Below are 13,142 nucleotides of genomic sequence, written 5' to 3'. Positions count from 1 at the left end.
AATTGATTGGGCCTCCACAAGGCTTGTGGCTCTGGAGATGGAAAAAACATGGGTAAATTGGAGAGCTATTTGGGAGACAGACTCGACAGAACTTTGTGATTGTTTCAACATGGGGACATGGAAAGGGAGAAGGAAGCATCTAGAATGACATGCACACATTACTGGGCTTGCTGGATAGCTGGTAGCAGTATTTGTTGAGTTAAGGAACATTGAGTGAAGAGCAGTGGAGCTGTCCAGTGTTTTATTTGGGTCAGCTCTAGTTTAAGGTGTCAGGCAGTTGAAAATGCAAATATATGAAAATCAAGTGAAAGATCTGGGATGGAGATATCAATTTGGGCATTAACTACTGCAAATCCAAATTAAAGTCGTGAGAATGGATGAGCTTGCTCTGGGAGCATGTTGAGAATGAAAAGAACAGAGGGCCAAAGATAAGATCCTCCCAAACAACTTTTTAGGTAAAAGCAAAAAAGAGGAATGCCTAAAGGAGCCCAGGTTTAGCTCTAGAGTTAAGAAAGAAACCAGGTGAACGTGGTAAACTAAAAGAAGAGAATGTTGCATAGAGAGGTCACATTCTATGTCAGTGATGTCACGTTCTGCTGAGAAGTTAAATAAGACAAATATAGACTAAAACTTTTTGGATTTAGAAACAAGAAGCTCCTTCGCAAAAACAATTTGAGTTATGTATTGGGAATGAAAGCCACCTTGCAGTAGGCTGAGATGGCCAGTAGAAGGGTCTGGCCTTAGATAGAAGGAGAAACACTCCTTCATTATAACAAGGACAGAGGAAAAGGGTAGGAATCAATGCAAGTAATGCTTTTGTAAGTTTAGGCTTGTATTTTCTTTGTGAAATAGGAGGTTTAATTTTTCTTCTGTGGTGGCTGGAGATGGTAGAGACACAGTTTGTAGACCTGCTAAGGGTTTGAAATAGTCTCGCCTTTGTAGGGAATGGAAAAGAAAGCCAACGAGGGGGCAAGGAGTCTTGCCAGGCAGCCTTAAGGGCCCAGGTGATGTTGGTAGCCAGTCTTCTGGCTGTCCACACAGTGTTCAGGAGGCTAATAAAAGCTCAGATGGCAGTGTAATTCATCTGAGTGTACATTGTGATAGGATAAGTGTGGGGAACACAGAATGGGTCTAATAGTTTGAGACCATTGACCCAAAAATGTGATTGAACTGGTGATCTATAGAATCTAAGATGATGGGATGAGAGCCCAAAGGTAGCTGGCAGAAAGAAAACAGTGGATCAAGAGACTAGATGTCCCTCTTAAGCTAACTAGCTATAATGGGATTAACTGAATCACTGGGGTGGAAGGAGTTCTAGGTTTATGAGTTTCAGATGACAGGGTCCAGTGGCTTTGGGAGCGAATGGAGTTGAGCTGAAGGTCATGGGAATCAAGGATTTATATATGAATGTGCTTTTGCAGAGCAGGCTGTGGAAAGGGCTGGCCATTTCAAGCAGAAGCCATATATTCTGGGGACAACAGATAATCTTGACAGGCAACGCAGTGGAATGGGTGGTGGATAAGGTCTGAAGTTACAAGCATGGGCTCAGCCACCAATTGGCTGTATGACTGTACACAACTCATGCAAACTTTTTGGACACTCAGGCATCTATAAAGTGGATGTAGTAAGAGAGGATTGTTGAGAGGATCAAAAAAGATGAGATAATGCTTGTTCTAGTAAAGGGACAAGAGAGGAATATACCTGTAAAATATGGAAAAACACTTAGGCGGTGGTCAGAGAAAGAGAAAGCAGTAAAGCCAAGTGAGTGATGAGGACAGCTAGCTGGGTGGGACAAGAACCAGGAGACAGAGGTATCCCAGGAGGGATGAGGAAGAAGTAGAGAGACGAGGAAGAAGAGAACATAGAAACTAAAAGAAAATGTTGGCTAGAGAGAAGGAAGGAGTGAAGGGTTTGTTTTTGAAAAAATCAAAAGCAGAAAACAGAGGCTTGAGCATTCTTAAAGCCCAGTGGAAGAAGGTAGTGAAGACGACAGATGAACAGATACCTGAGGGAACAGAGTCCCAAGGGAGAACGGAAGGAACAAGATTAGGAGCGCTGGTTGGATCGTGAGCTTTATAAACTGGCAAAGAATTGGCATGGGAATGGCCCTGTGGAAGATTTACTTGCTGAGGGAAGTTCAAATGGGCTGCCTGTCTGTTCCTTCCCAGTTAAGGCTGGGTTCCCAGAAGTGCTTTTGGTCACTATGTTGGTGGCTGTGCTGTCTTCTGTAACACCAGATTACTTGAAGGATTGATACTTAACTAATTCCTTTCAGTAAATTTGCAGAAATTCTTGTAAGTAAGCCTTCAAATACAAAATGAAATTTAAATAATAGTTTCATCAAATTTATTATGAAGTTAACACTAATTTGAAAAGTTTGAATATGTTTTCTTATCTCAGGATGTCCTTAGACTGATAAGATATTAAACTAGGCTGAATAAGAATTCTACCAAGTCAATGGTTGTTAAAAATGGAAACTAGTTCCCTTGTTTTATGATGTTTGAGCCAGATCTGTGTGAGGTAATTTTGATTTCTTCTTCTTTAGGCTAAAGAAAAACGAAGAGTCACTTGGTGTGTTGGCAAAATTAACAAAATGAAGGATTCAAACTATGTAAATGAGTTTAATGTACCAGAGAATGTAACAACAAAGACACATAAGTCTGCTCTAACTTTAGGAGGAGAAATTGATGAATGTGAGTTCTTCTTCAACTACTTTTAATTATAAAAGTATCCCTATAAAGAGAGACTTTATTTATAACTCAGTTAATGTGATAAACACAGTTAAATAAAATGTATGTATTTTAGATGTGATTACGATGATAAAAATAAGTAATTTTAAGAAAGTGAACATTCATGAAGTTCTCTATTTTTTCCATATCTCTTAAGAATGATGTGCTGTAGTTGAAACATTTGAGACAGATATTTTTATTTTTTGTTTTTGTTTTAATCACTGCTCATTAAGTTAGTACCCATATAATGTCTGGCTTAAACTTTGCTAATCTTGAAAGGGTAGCATTTACACAGGAATCTGTTGCAAAGTTTGTCTCTAACATTATAAGTATTTTTTAGGGGCATTTAAAAATCTGCTTACAATGATTAAATCTCAAATTTAGAATTTGTCCTTTTAACCTATACAGTCGCACGTTGATTAATGATGGGACGTGTTCTGAGAAGTGCATCTTTAGGCAATTTTGTTGTGTGAACATCACAGAGTGCACTTACACAAACCTAGGTGGTACAGCCTGCTACACACCTGGGCTCTGTGGTACTAATCTTGTGGGACGCCTGTTGTATATGCAGTCCGTCCTTGACTGAAACGTCCTTATGCCGTGCATGAATGTGTTGTACTAAGGATCCTACATTTTATCACTAATTCTAACCAGTGATCTTAATTCACACGAGAATATAAATGATCACATCTGTTTATATATTCTTGGCATTCATACTGTGAGCACATATTAACTAATTTGAGCTTATTACCTCAGATCAGAATTTTTTTAATCTTTAATTTGAGTTTTAGGAAACTTAATAACATGTTTATGGATAAATTTCTTTTCCCCCTAATTATAGCTCTCTATTCAGAGTCTGATATTTTCAGTAACACTCTTGATACATTAACTGAGACAGAGTGGAATCCAGCAACAAAACTACTAAGTCAGGTAACTTAAATGTATTTTACAGAACATTATCCTTTTACTCTTCTTTAAATTCATTTGTTATTGATGTTTGCTGTTGTGGCACATTTCTAGCTCTGACTGTTTCAGTAGTAGTTGAGGTTCTTATTAAGGCTTCCCCAACTTGTTACACTCCTCGTTGGTAACTGTGGCATACAGAGAGAGGCTAAACATTTCCTAAAGTATGGTAATAGGTAAACCTTTGCTTCTAGTTTTTACCAGCAGATCTTGGTATCTATGATTTTTTGGTAAGTTTCTGTTTTGCCTTGGGCCATCCCTTGAAGGTAAAAAGGGCTGATTTTAAAAGTATCAAAATTCTCAGGCATAAAGTAGAATGGTGTATCAGGGAAGGGTAATATTGCCAAATAATGCTGAAAAATGAAAGTAAATAAAATTATATAGTCTTATGAAAACTTTAAGAAATAAGGAATACTGTAGTGAATACTTTAGTAAGTTTAGATTCCATGTTTGCTTTCTAGGCTGCTAATATTCAAAGAAATATAACATAGTCATATAAATGTATTTGTTAAAGAAAATTTCATTTTAATTTTGAAATAAAATTGCAGTGATTCTTGGGAATTGTTATTATCATTAGCTAACCATTATAATTAGTTGTAATGGTTCTTATAATTAATTATTATGGGGAATTATATGCTTTTGTGTCCCTAAAACACTCTGGAAGGTTTGTTGTTTTTTTCAAATCCCTAGTGTTGGTTTAGTTTCTTTTAACTCATGGCTTACTCTTCCTCATGATGGAACAGAAAGCAGAAACAGGCCTCTGCTCAGCACGGTGAGGCCTGGCAGCCGTTGGAGTTTTAGAGGTCAATAAATAATGGCTCCGTGTCACTTCCTAAATTCAGAGCTGTCTGAGAAATTAAACAGGAGTCAAGCAGGTGGAGAATTACATTATTAGCTTTATTACCAAGGAGCTTAAGGATCTGTGGTCAGATGACTTCCCATTATGTGCCCTACTCCTACTCCCGACTGAATTTTAACAGTCAGGCACAGGCAGAGCATTTGTTTATATGATCTTTCTTTCTTTCTTTCTTTCTTTTTTAATTCTATCTCTTTGAAAATAGTCTTCCTCTATTCTATGTTAGCTAGTTTACCAAAAGGCAGACCTTCTGTTATGCTGTGGATCAAGCTAGACCATTGGGAAGATATTGGAGAATGGCCCAAACTACCAAATGATTCAAGGTTAAATGAATTATTTGACTAATCCAGATTTTAGTTAACAAAACAAAGAACTTGAATCCTCTCTGACTTGAAAATCTGGTTTTGTTTATAATAGGAAAACTTAGAAAGTGAGTTGAATTCACTTCGTGCTAACTATGATAGTCTGGTACTAGACTATGAACAACTAAGAAGAGAAAATGAAGAAATGGAATCGAAATTAAAAGAAAAGAATGGTTTGCATGAATTTGAGGCTCTAGAAAGAAAAGCGGAAAAAGATCAAGAGGTAAAAGATGAAAAGATGTGGAAACACAAAACTAAACTAAAACTACACTTTGTGTGTGTGTGAGGAAGATTGGCCCTGAGCTAACATCTGCTGCTAATCTTCCTCTTTTTTTTGCTTGAGGAAGATTGTCCCTGAGCTAACATCTGTGCTGGTCTCCCTCTATTTTGTATGTGGGACACCATCACAGCATGGCTTGATGAGTGCTATGTAGGTCTGCACCTGGCATCCAAACCCATGGAGTGCACAAACTTAACCACTACACCACCAGGCTGGACCCTAAAACCACACTTTTAAAAGTATCATTTTCTTAAAGATGTTTATTTCTAAGGTTGATATATTGAAAACCCAACCATTTTCCATTTGTACACACAATTTAGAGAATTTAAGAAATAATCAGTTCATTTATATTGCTTTAAAAATAGTTAAATCATAATTGTTTCACTTGTGCTTGTGTGCAAGAAGAGGAAGGAATCAAAAACATCTTTGAGCAGGTTTGGTGAATCTGCCTATTGATGAATTAATCTTGAAGAAATTATTTCCTGATAATTTGTATGTTATCAATAATTTATTGAGTATACCAGAATTGCTGCCTAGAGCATAGCTGTTTCCTTCTGAGACCAATATGAATTTTAATATCTAGTGAATGTTTTATGTATGGATACTACATATTAATGGACTTCATTTTCTTTAGAAAGTATGTACCTAAGTAGTTAGAACATTATTAGAATAGCTGGGAAAGCTGATTTTGCATGTTTCTTTTCCCATAAGAGAGTTATTGTAAAAATTAGTATAACTAATATGAAGTAGTTTTAATGGAATTTTTAGAAATGAAACAGATTAGTTAAATTATCTCAGTGTATAATGTTAGGCTACATGTTAAGAGAACCTAATCCCCAAATCATCAGACTTTGGAGACAGAAATTGTCCAAAAGATTCAAGAGATTTCTTAGTGCAGAGAGTCGTTAACTTAGAGTTTATAGACACGATGAAATTATTTTGCAGAAGTTTTGAACTCACTCATTTTTTGGGAACGAGAATCCATAGCTGTTATCATACTTGTGAAGTGATCTGTGATTCCCTCCAAAATTAAGAGCCAGTGTTTGGTGTGGTTAAAGTATGAGTTAATTTGCAGCTGCTTCTCAGATTTCTGTATGAATAGCCCAAAGGGACACAATCATTTTTCCTCTGTGTCATTGTTTAGTTTCTCACCCTCTTTTCCTTTTTAAAAGGAAAAAAGAATCCTGTGCCAAATATGTTATTTCCATTCTACCTACAAATTAGTTAATCCTACATTTCATAGGTATTATATCCTAAGACGCAAAAGTTTGTAAGTTCTCCAGAGTTTCATTTTACCTTTTTTAATATTCTCATATTGACAAAATGCAAAATGTCATGAAAAAAACAGTGGACTTCAGTCAGTAAAACTGGATTTTATTGAGAGGAGGTGGTCTGGCGTCGTGGTTAAGAACAGGTTCTCTGGGGCCAGACTCCATGGATTTAAGCCCCAGTTTTGCTGCTCCCGACCTCACTGCGGATTCAAGCCTGGCACGCATTATTGACAAGGCCTTAAGCAAGCACCGAATTTCATAGGGCTTCCTTCCTGCGCGTCTCCACCCCTGAGGTTAGATCAGGTGCTTGCCAAGGCCCCTTCGAACTCCAAAATTTCATCTAAGTTTTTGTGTATTTCTTATTATAAATAATATGACGTAAAATTAACTTCGGGCATAAGTGTAGCAGTAATTTCTCTAATTTTTTATTACGTCATTTATATGTTCAATTAGTAAAAACTGAAGCTCACTGAATTGTCACACTCAAAAAGATTACAAAATAACAGAATGTATGACTTGAATCTCACATCTGGATTTTTTTTTCTTTTTTAACCACAGTCAAAGGGGAAAATAATCCTATTCTCTTCAGTTTTTCTTGGACATAAATTGAAATTCTAGGTTCTGTAAGGTAACATAAAAGATTAAGTAATAAAAACTTATTCTTTTCAAAGACAGTTTTACAATATCCATTCCATTTTAAACTGAAAATATTGTAAGTTTATGTGTATGCAGTAAAATATGTTCCAAAACATATATTTTGGGGAAAAGTTTAACCAAAAAAGAGTAAAAGTCAAATTATGGCTTTAGGACCTATGTCATTGCTCTGGTTTGCCAAAGGGTTTCACCAAAAATCACCAAAGCTGTGGATAATTCTCAAGTGGGAATATCATAATATAGGATGTTTAAATAGTGATTTTAGAGGGAGAAATAAGGTCAGTATCATCAAGCTCAGGGAACAAGAGAAATTTCAGTCCTGCTGCTTAAGAAAACAATGCAGATTTCAGCTCTAAGTTTCAGCAGGTGAAATGAAATACTTAAGTTCTTAAGACAAAAACTTGATTTATTTAATTTTATAATTTTCACAACTTGGAGATTTTTGTCTTAAGAACTTAAGTATTTCATTTCACCTGCGGAAAATTACAGCTGAAATCTACATTGTTTTCTTAAGCAGCAACAGATTAACTTTTGATCGTATTGTACACTTTATGCTCAGCATCTTAAACAATATGTTATTGGAAGGTTACACTCAGATCTTTACAAAAGTTGCTTCATCTTTTTCTGTTTATGAGAACCAATACTTCAAATGAAGTGCTATTTCAAATGAGAAGTGGGAGAATTTTTCCTTCTAAATCTTTATTTTCTAAATATTTTCCAAAATTAAGAATGATCATTTAGTTCTTTCTTTTTGGTAAATGTGCTTTTCTTGCACAAAAATTAGAAATAGGCAGCTTTCTTGCACGAAAGTTAGAAACAGAGAAGAAGAGGTAAAAGATGAAGCCAGTTTAAATTACAACCTATACAAATGTCTAAAACTTTGCCAAACAATTGGGCAGCCACTCACCACATGTGGCAGCTGGGCACTTGAATTGGGGCCAGTCTGAATTGACTTCAGTATGAAAAAAGAATGTAAAATATTTCATTTTTTTTATATTGATTACATGAAGAAATGACAATATTTTGGATATATTAGGTTAAATAAAATGTATTATTAAAATTAATTCTACCTGTTTTATTTTTTAATGTGGCTACTAGTAAATTTTAAATTACAAATTTGGCTCACATTATATTTCTGTTGGATGATACTGCCCTAAAATAAGAACGTCAACACTAGTCTGAAATCTGAAACTAGTTTAGGATGGAAACAGCCAGTCGCTTGCATTCTACTAGAATTTGCTTTTACTCTTTAAGGACTCATCTGATTATTAAGATTAAATAATTCTAAGGAAAAATATGTTTATCTTAGGAAATTGTAGTTTACTTGTTTTGAACACAAAAGTTTATGGTACTGAGATAGTTAATGCTATAGCTATTTTGATAGAAAGGAAACTTTAATAGAAATACTTATATCTTTAAGTATTCTTTATACTTTTAGACAGTTGGACAATGTAAAGCGATAACATCATCTTTCCAATATTCCCTGTGGAATAAACCAACAGGGTAGATAGTTGGTAATGCTGTGCATACCTCTGTAGCTTTGGTGAGCACCACATGGAACCAGCCTAATCCAAACCTGCATTCCAGATCACAACGCATTAACAAGCACGCCAGTGTAAAGCTAAATGGCTAATTCATGGGAAGAAAAAATCTTACGGGGTAAATACATTTATGCATTTAACTTACCCAAAACAAAAATCTATTCAGAGAATGTTTTTTAAAAGTTTGATTACAGTTCATCTCCTCCAAGTGATGCCTACTAATGTACTTTTGATGTTATTGTAACTTTATTAACAGATGATGTAACTGTTATTTGGGTTATGCTGAGGTTTTCTTCTTTGTTTTGTGGGGTTTTGGGATTTTTCGTTTGGTTAGTTGGGTTTGGTCTTTTGGGAGAGTTTTTGTATTTTTAAATAATGAGGTGCTCTGCTGCAGTAGCTTGAACAGTTATCTCTCAGCCCTTCTTACTGTGTTAGGTGATTCTGAAGCAGTGAATGAATGCTGTCTTTTTTTTTTTTTTGCTCTGTTTAACTATTGGTTTGCTCTGTTGCCTGTTCACATGCTCTTACAGATGCAACTAATTCATGAAATTTCCAACTTAAATAAAGAATTTAGTTAAGCATGCAGAAGTGTATAATCAAGATCTTGAGGTGAGCTTTTATGTTGATATTTCTGTTGATAAGGGACTAGAGCTATAAAATATACATCATATGTAATTGAACATGATTTCAGAAAAGAGAAGGAATTATATTTAAGTATCAACTTTTAAATTTTACTGTCTAAACTATTAAATGTAAATTCTTTTTAATCCCTTAGAATTTAGATCCAATTAAATTGTGTTTCACTCTCCTTTGATTCTTTTAGAATGAACTAAGTTCAAAAGTAGAGCTGCTTAGAGAAAAGGAAGACCAGATTAAAAAGCTACAGAAATACATAGACACTCAAAAATCAGAAAATGTGAACATGGACTTGTCATACTCATCGGTAAAAATCAGGTTTATTTTGTTGTGTAATCATGTTGGCATTTATAGTGTACCATCACCATCATCATAGCAAATGCTTACGTTGAGCCTACTGTGTGCCGAGCATTGTTGTAGTTGTTTTACATTTAGTATTTTATTTAATCCTATCAGTAACCCTATGGGAAAGGGACTGTTGGTATCATTGCCATTCTACAGATAAAGAATCGCTCAGAGAGTTGAGGACATCATTCTTTGAGTGCATGTAAGTAAGTTAGGAGTGAGCTTCCATTAAAAACCAGTAATTCAAAAAACATTTTAATTTTTTTCAATTGTTTTATACAAATGCATGAAGAAGTATGTAGTTGATCTCAGCCAAGATATCAGATCTTGGCATTAAGTAACATTTGAATCTCATGGTGAAATTGTTAAATTTTTTTATTTGCTTTCAATCCACCTGATTACTTCAAGAAAGTATCTGTTTGATTCTAGTTTTTAACACCCTTTTTTAAAAGGCAACAGTTTCTAGCTAGAATTTTTTTCTTTTTTTAAAGATTGGCACTTGAGCTCACATCTGTTGCCACTCGTCGTCATCATTTTTTTTTTCTTCTTCTTCTCCCCAAAGCCCCCCAGTACATAGTTGTATGTTCTAGTTGTGGGTCCTTCTGTCTGTGGCATGTGTGATGCTGCCTCAGCATGGCCTGATGAGTGATGCCATGTCCGCACCCAGGGTCCGAACCAGCAAAACCCCGGGCCACTGAAGTGGAGCTCGTGAACTTAACCACTCGGCCACGGGGCTGTCCACTAGCTAGAATTTTTTTAATCTTAGTTTCTGTTGTTCTTTTGTTTTCATTTGAACTTGTCAGAGTACTTTTTGTTACCTTCTATTAATCACAAATGATTCTTTTTAAAAGTGTTGTTACTGTTTGGAGGCCCTGGGAAGAAAGGTACTTTCATATAATCTTCGAGTGTCTACTGACAGAGTGGCAAGCAGAATTGCCCACTTTTTAAAAGTTGTTCTTTATTTCTTTCTCTTTATTCATTCATTCATTCATTCATGCATTAATGTTTTCCCAAGGACATATGGTTGAATTCATGTCAGCTAAAGTCATGTTAAAATGCTACTTCTCTTTAAAAATGACACAGTGGATCTTTTTATGTATTTATCAGTTATATTTTCTCTTCTGTGAGTTGCCTGTTCGTATCTTTTCTCTCTTTTTCTTTTGGATTGTTTGTCTTTTTTTTTTCAGTTTGTGATTTAATATTCTTAATTTTAACTATTAATTGCTCACCTGTCATGTTTTGGAGAGAATAATTTAAAAATACGTAGGAAACTTTAACAGGCTAGCTGAGCAACAATTGTGTTAATCTTTTTTAAACAATAACAGATTTCTTAAATTACAGTACTTCTATATATATAGTGCTTTTATAATTTGGAAAAAGATAACCAGAATTTTTAAAAATATTTTTATTTTCGAAAATGTCATTTCTTTTCATCTATCCTAAAAAAAATTTGGTGATTAACGTATTTTCACCATTTTTGATTTGTTAGGAATGACATCTGTGTGTGTGTTCTCTAAAGTCTTTTCCAACTCTAAGAAAGTTAGCTTTCAGGAAATCCTTTTTGTTGTGTGTATAGGAAAACATTCAAGACCTCAAACAGATGAAACAGACTCTGTTCGATGCTGAGGCTGTAGCCCTCGATGCCAAGAGAGAAGCAGCCTGTCTCAGGAGTGAAAATCTGGAGCTGAAAGAGAAAATGGTAAGTGATTTTTGTTATATTTATAATAAAGCAGTTGTAATGATCACTACATTTTTGTGAATTTGTATTGTTTCTCTCATAGAAAGAACTTGCAAGTGCATGCAAGCAAATGGAAAATGATATTCAGTTATATCAAAGGCAGTTGGAGGCAAAGAAGAAAATGCAAGTTGATCTGGAGAAAGAATTACAATCTTCTTTTAATGAAATAGCAAAACTCACCTGCCTTATAGATGGAAAAGTTCCAAAAGGTATTTTATAATTTCAGACTTACCTCTTTGCAAATCCAACTGCCTAAAGGATTTTGCACCTCCATTCCAATGATTAAAAGTCCATTGTTCTCTGATGTTTGTAAGTAGCCTAATATTAAATTTCAATATCATTTGGTGTCAGTATTTATAAGTGTTTCCATGGACTTCAAATTATAAAGGTTTAAGAATTATTTTTCAAATGAATTGGACCCGATCTTGAAAAAGGCGATTCAAGAACTTTTAACAATTGGATTACCTGTTGACCAACACTGGTTCTTTCTTTAATAAATTTTATATAATCTGATTAAGTAATCTAAGTTTGTATGTAATTTAAATTGTCCCAATAACTGCAAACTGTTTAATTTACCAAAAATATCCTAGATTTGCTCTGTAATTTGGAATCAGGAAGAAAGATTACTGATCTCCAGAAAGAACTGAATAAAGAAGTTGAAGAAAATGAAGCTTTGCATAAAGAAGTTAATTTGCTCTCAGAGTTGAAATCTTTACCCTCAGAAGTAGAAATGCTAAGGAAAGAGGTAAATATGTTTTTAAGCAAATAACTCTTACTTTGAAATAAAAACCCTTGCAATATTGCCTTAAATATTTTGCCATAGTTTGTTTTAAAGTAACAGTGAAGAGACTGTAAACATTTGACCCTGCTTGTTAGGAACATTTTCAAAGAATATGTAACAGTATACTTAGTAATGAGATCCATGTAGGGGCCATTTCTATAGTCCTCAGATGTAGTGCTTTTCAACAGAGATTGATGGCCCACCCTTAGTCTTTATCTTTTTTGGTGCTGTTGCTGTGGTCATATCACTATGTTGAATAAAGGAGAGTAAGGAGGTAAAGAGGGTGGCATTGATGAAGTTTTAGAGGTTGACGTAAATATTGCAGCCTAGTGAGCAATTCCGGAAACCTTCTGCCAGCCTTTCCTTTTTCTGCCTTTCTGAAAGAAATAAAAAGGACAAGAATTTGAGTACTTACTACATGGTGAGCATCATGCTAAACAACTTTAGCAACGTTATTTAGTCATCCTAAAAACTCTTTAAAGTACATGCTGTTTTTTAGCCCAACACATAGTTATGGATCTAAAAGCTGAGTTACACAGACCTGCCTCCTACCCTGAGCCTGTGGTTACAAGAGCTCTACTGTCTCGCTCCCTCTCCTTTGTCTCAACTTTGGCTCTCCTCTCTTTTTCCCACTTCCTTCTCCTTTATCTTTCACAATGATTAAACTATTTATAAGCTGGATATTGTTGGTTTAAATTAATTACTTAAATAATAGTTTAAATTTAAGTTATTTAAAATTTAAATTATTCATGGATTAAGTTTTTGGAAATCTGAGCTGCATTCAAAGCCTTTAGAAAGAAAATAATAAGTCAAATTCTAAGAAAAACCATAAGATGCCTGAAACACCATAAAGTTAGAAAACACTTTAGAATGATAGATAAGGAAATAAAGACATCCTAATTAAGTGTTTCTTCTCCACTCAATCCTTACTAGAACCCAAACAAAACTTTGATGGTAAAGTTAAGCAGGATAATATATTGTTATAA

General features: G+C 34.8%; 1 long non-coding RNA gene and 1 pseudogene across 1 annotated transcript in view; one reads left to right on the top strand and one right to left on the bottom strand.

The window, feature by feature from the left end:
* Positions 1-13,142, top strand: part of LOC139044131 (centromere-associated protein E-like) — an 84,479-nt pseudogene that overhangs the window by 25,250 nt on the left and 46,087 nt on the right.
* Positions 11,184-13,142, bottom strand: part of LOC139044132 (uncharacterized) — a 54,735-nt gene continuing 52,776 nt past the window's right edge. Inside the window, exons 3-4 of the long non-coding RNA XR_011501177.1 lie at positions 12,360-12,533; positions 11,184-11,321 (exon numbers count right to left, since the gene is read on the bottom strand). This is a non-coding gene — a long non-coding RNA (uncharacterized lncRNA). The remainder of the gene's footprint in view (positions 11,322-12,359; positions 12,534-13,142) is intronic.

The sequence above is a fragment of the Equus asinus genome, unplaced genomic scaffold (genome assembly GCF_041296235.1).
Source record: "Equus asinus isolate D_3611 breed Donkey unplaced genomic scaffold, EquAss-T2T_v2 contig_617, whole genome shotgun sequence".
In the NCBI taxonomy this organism is placed as follows: Eukaryota; Metazoa; Chordata; class Mammalia; order Perissodactyla; family Equidae; genus Equus; species Equus asinus.
The sequence above is the reverse complement of the archived record's forward strand: the minus strand, read 5'-3'. Positions and strand labels throughout refer to the sequence as shown.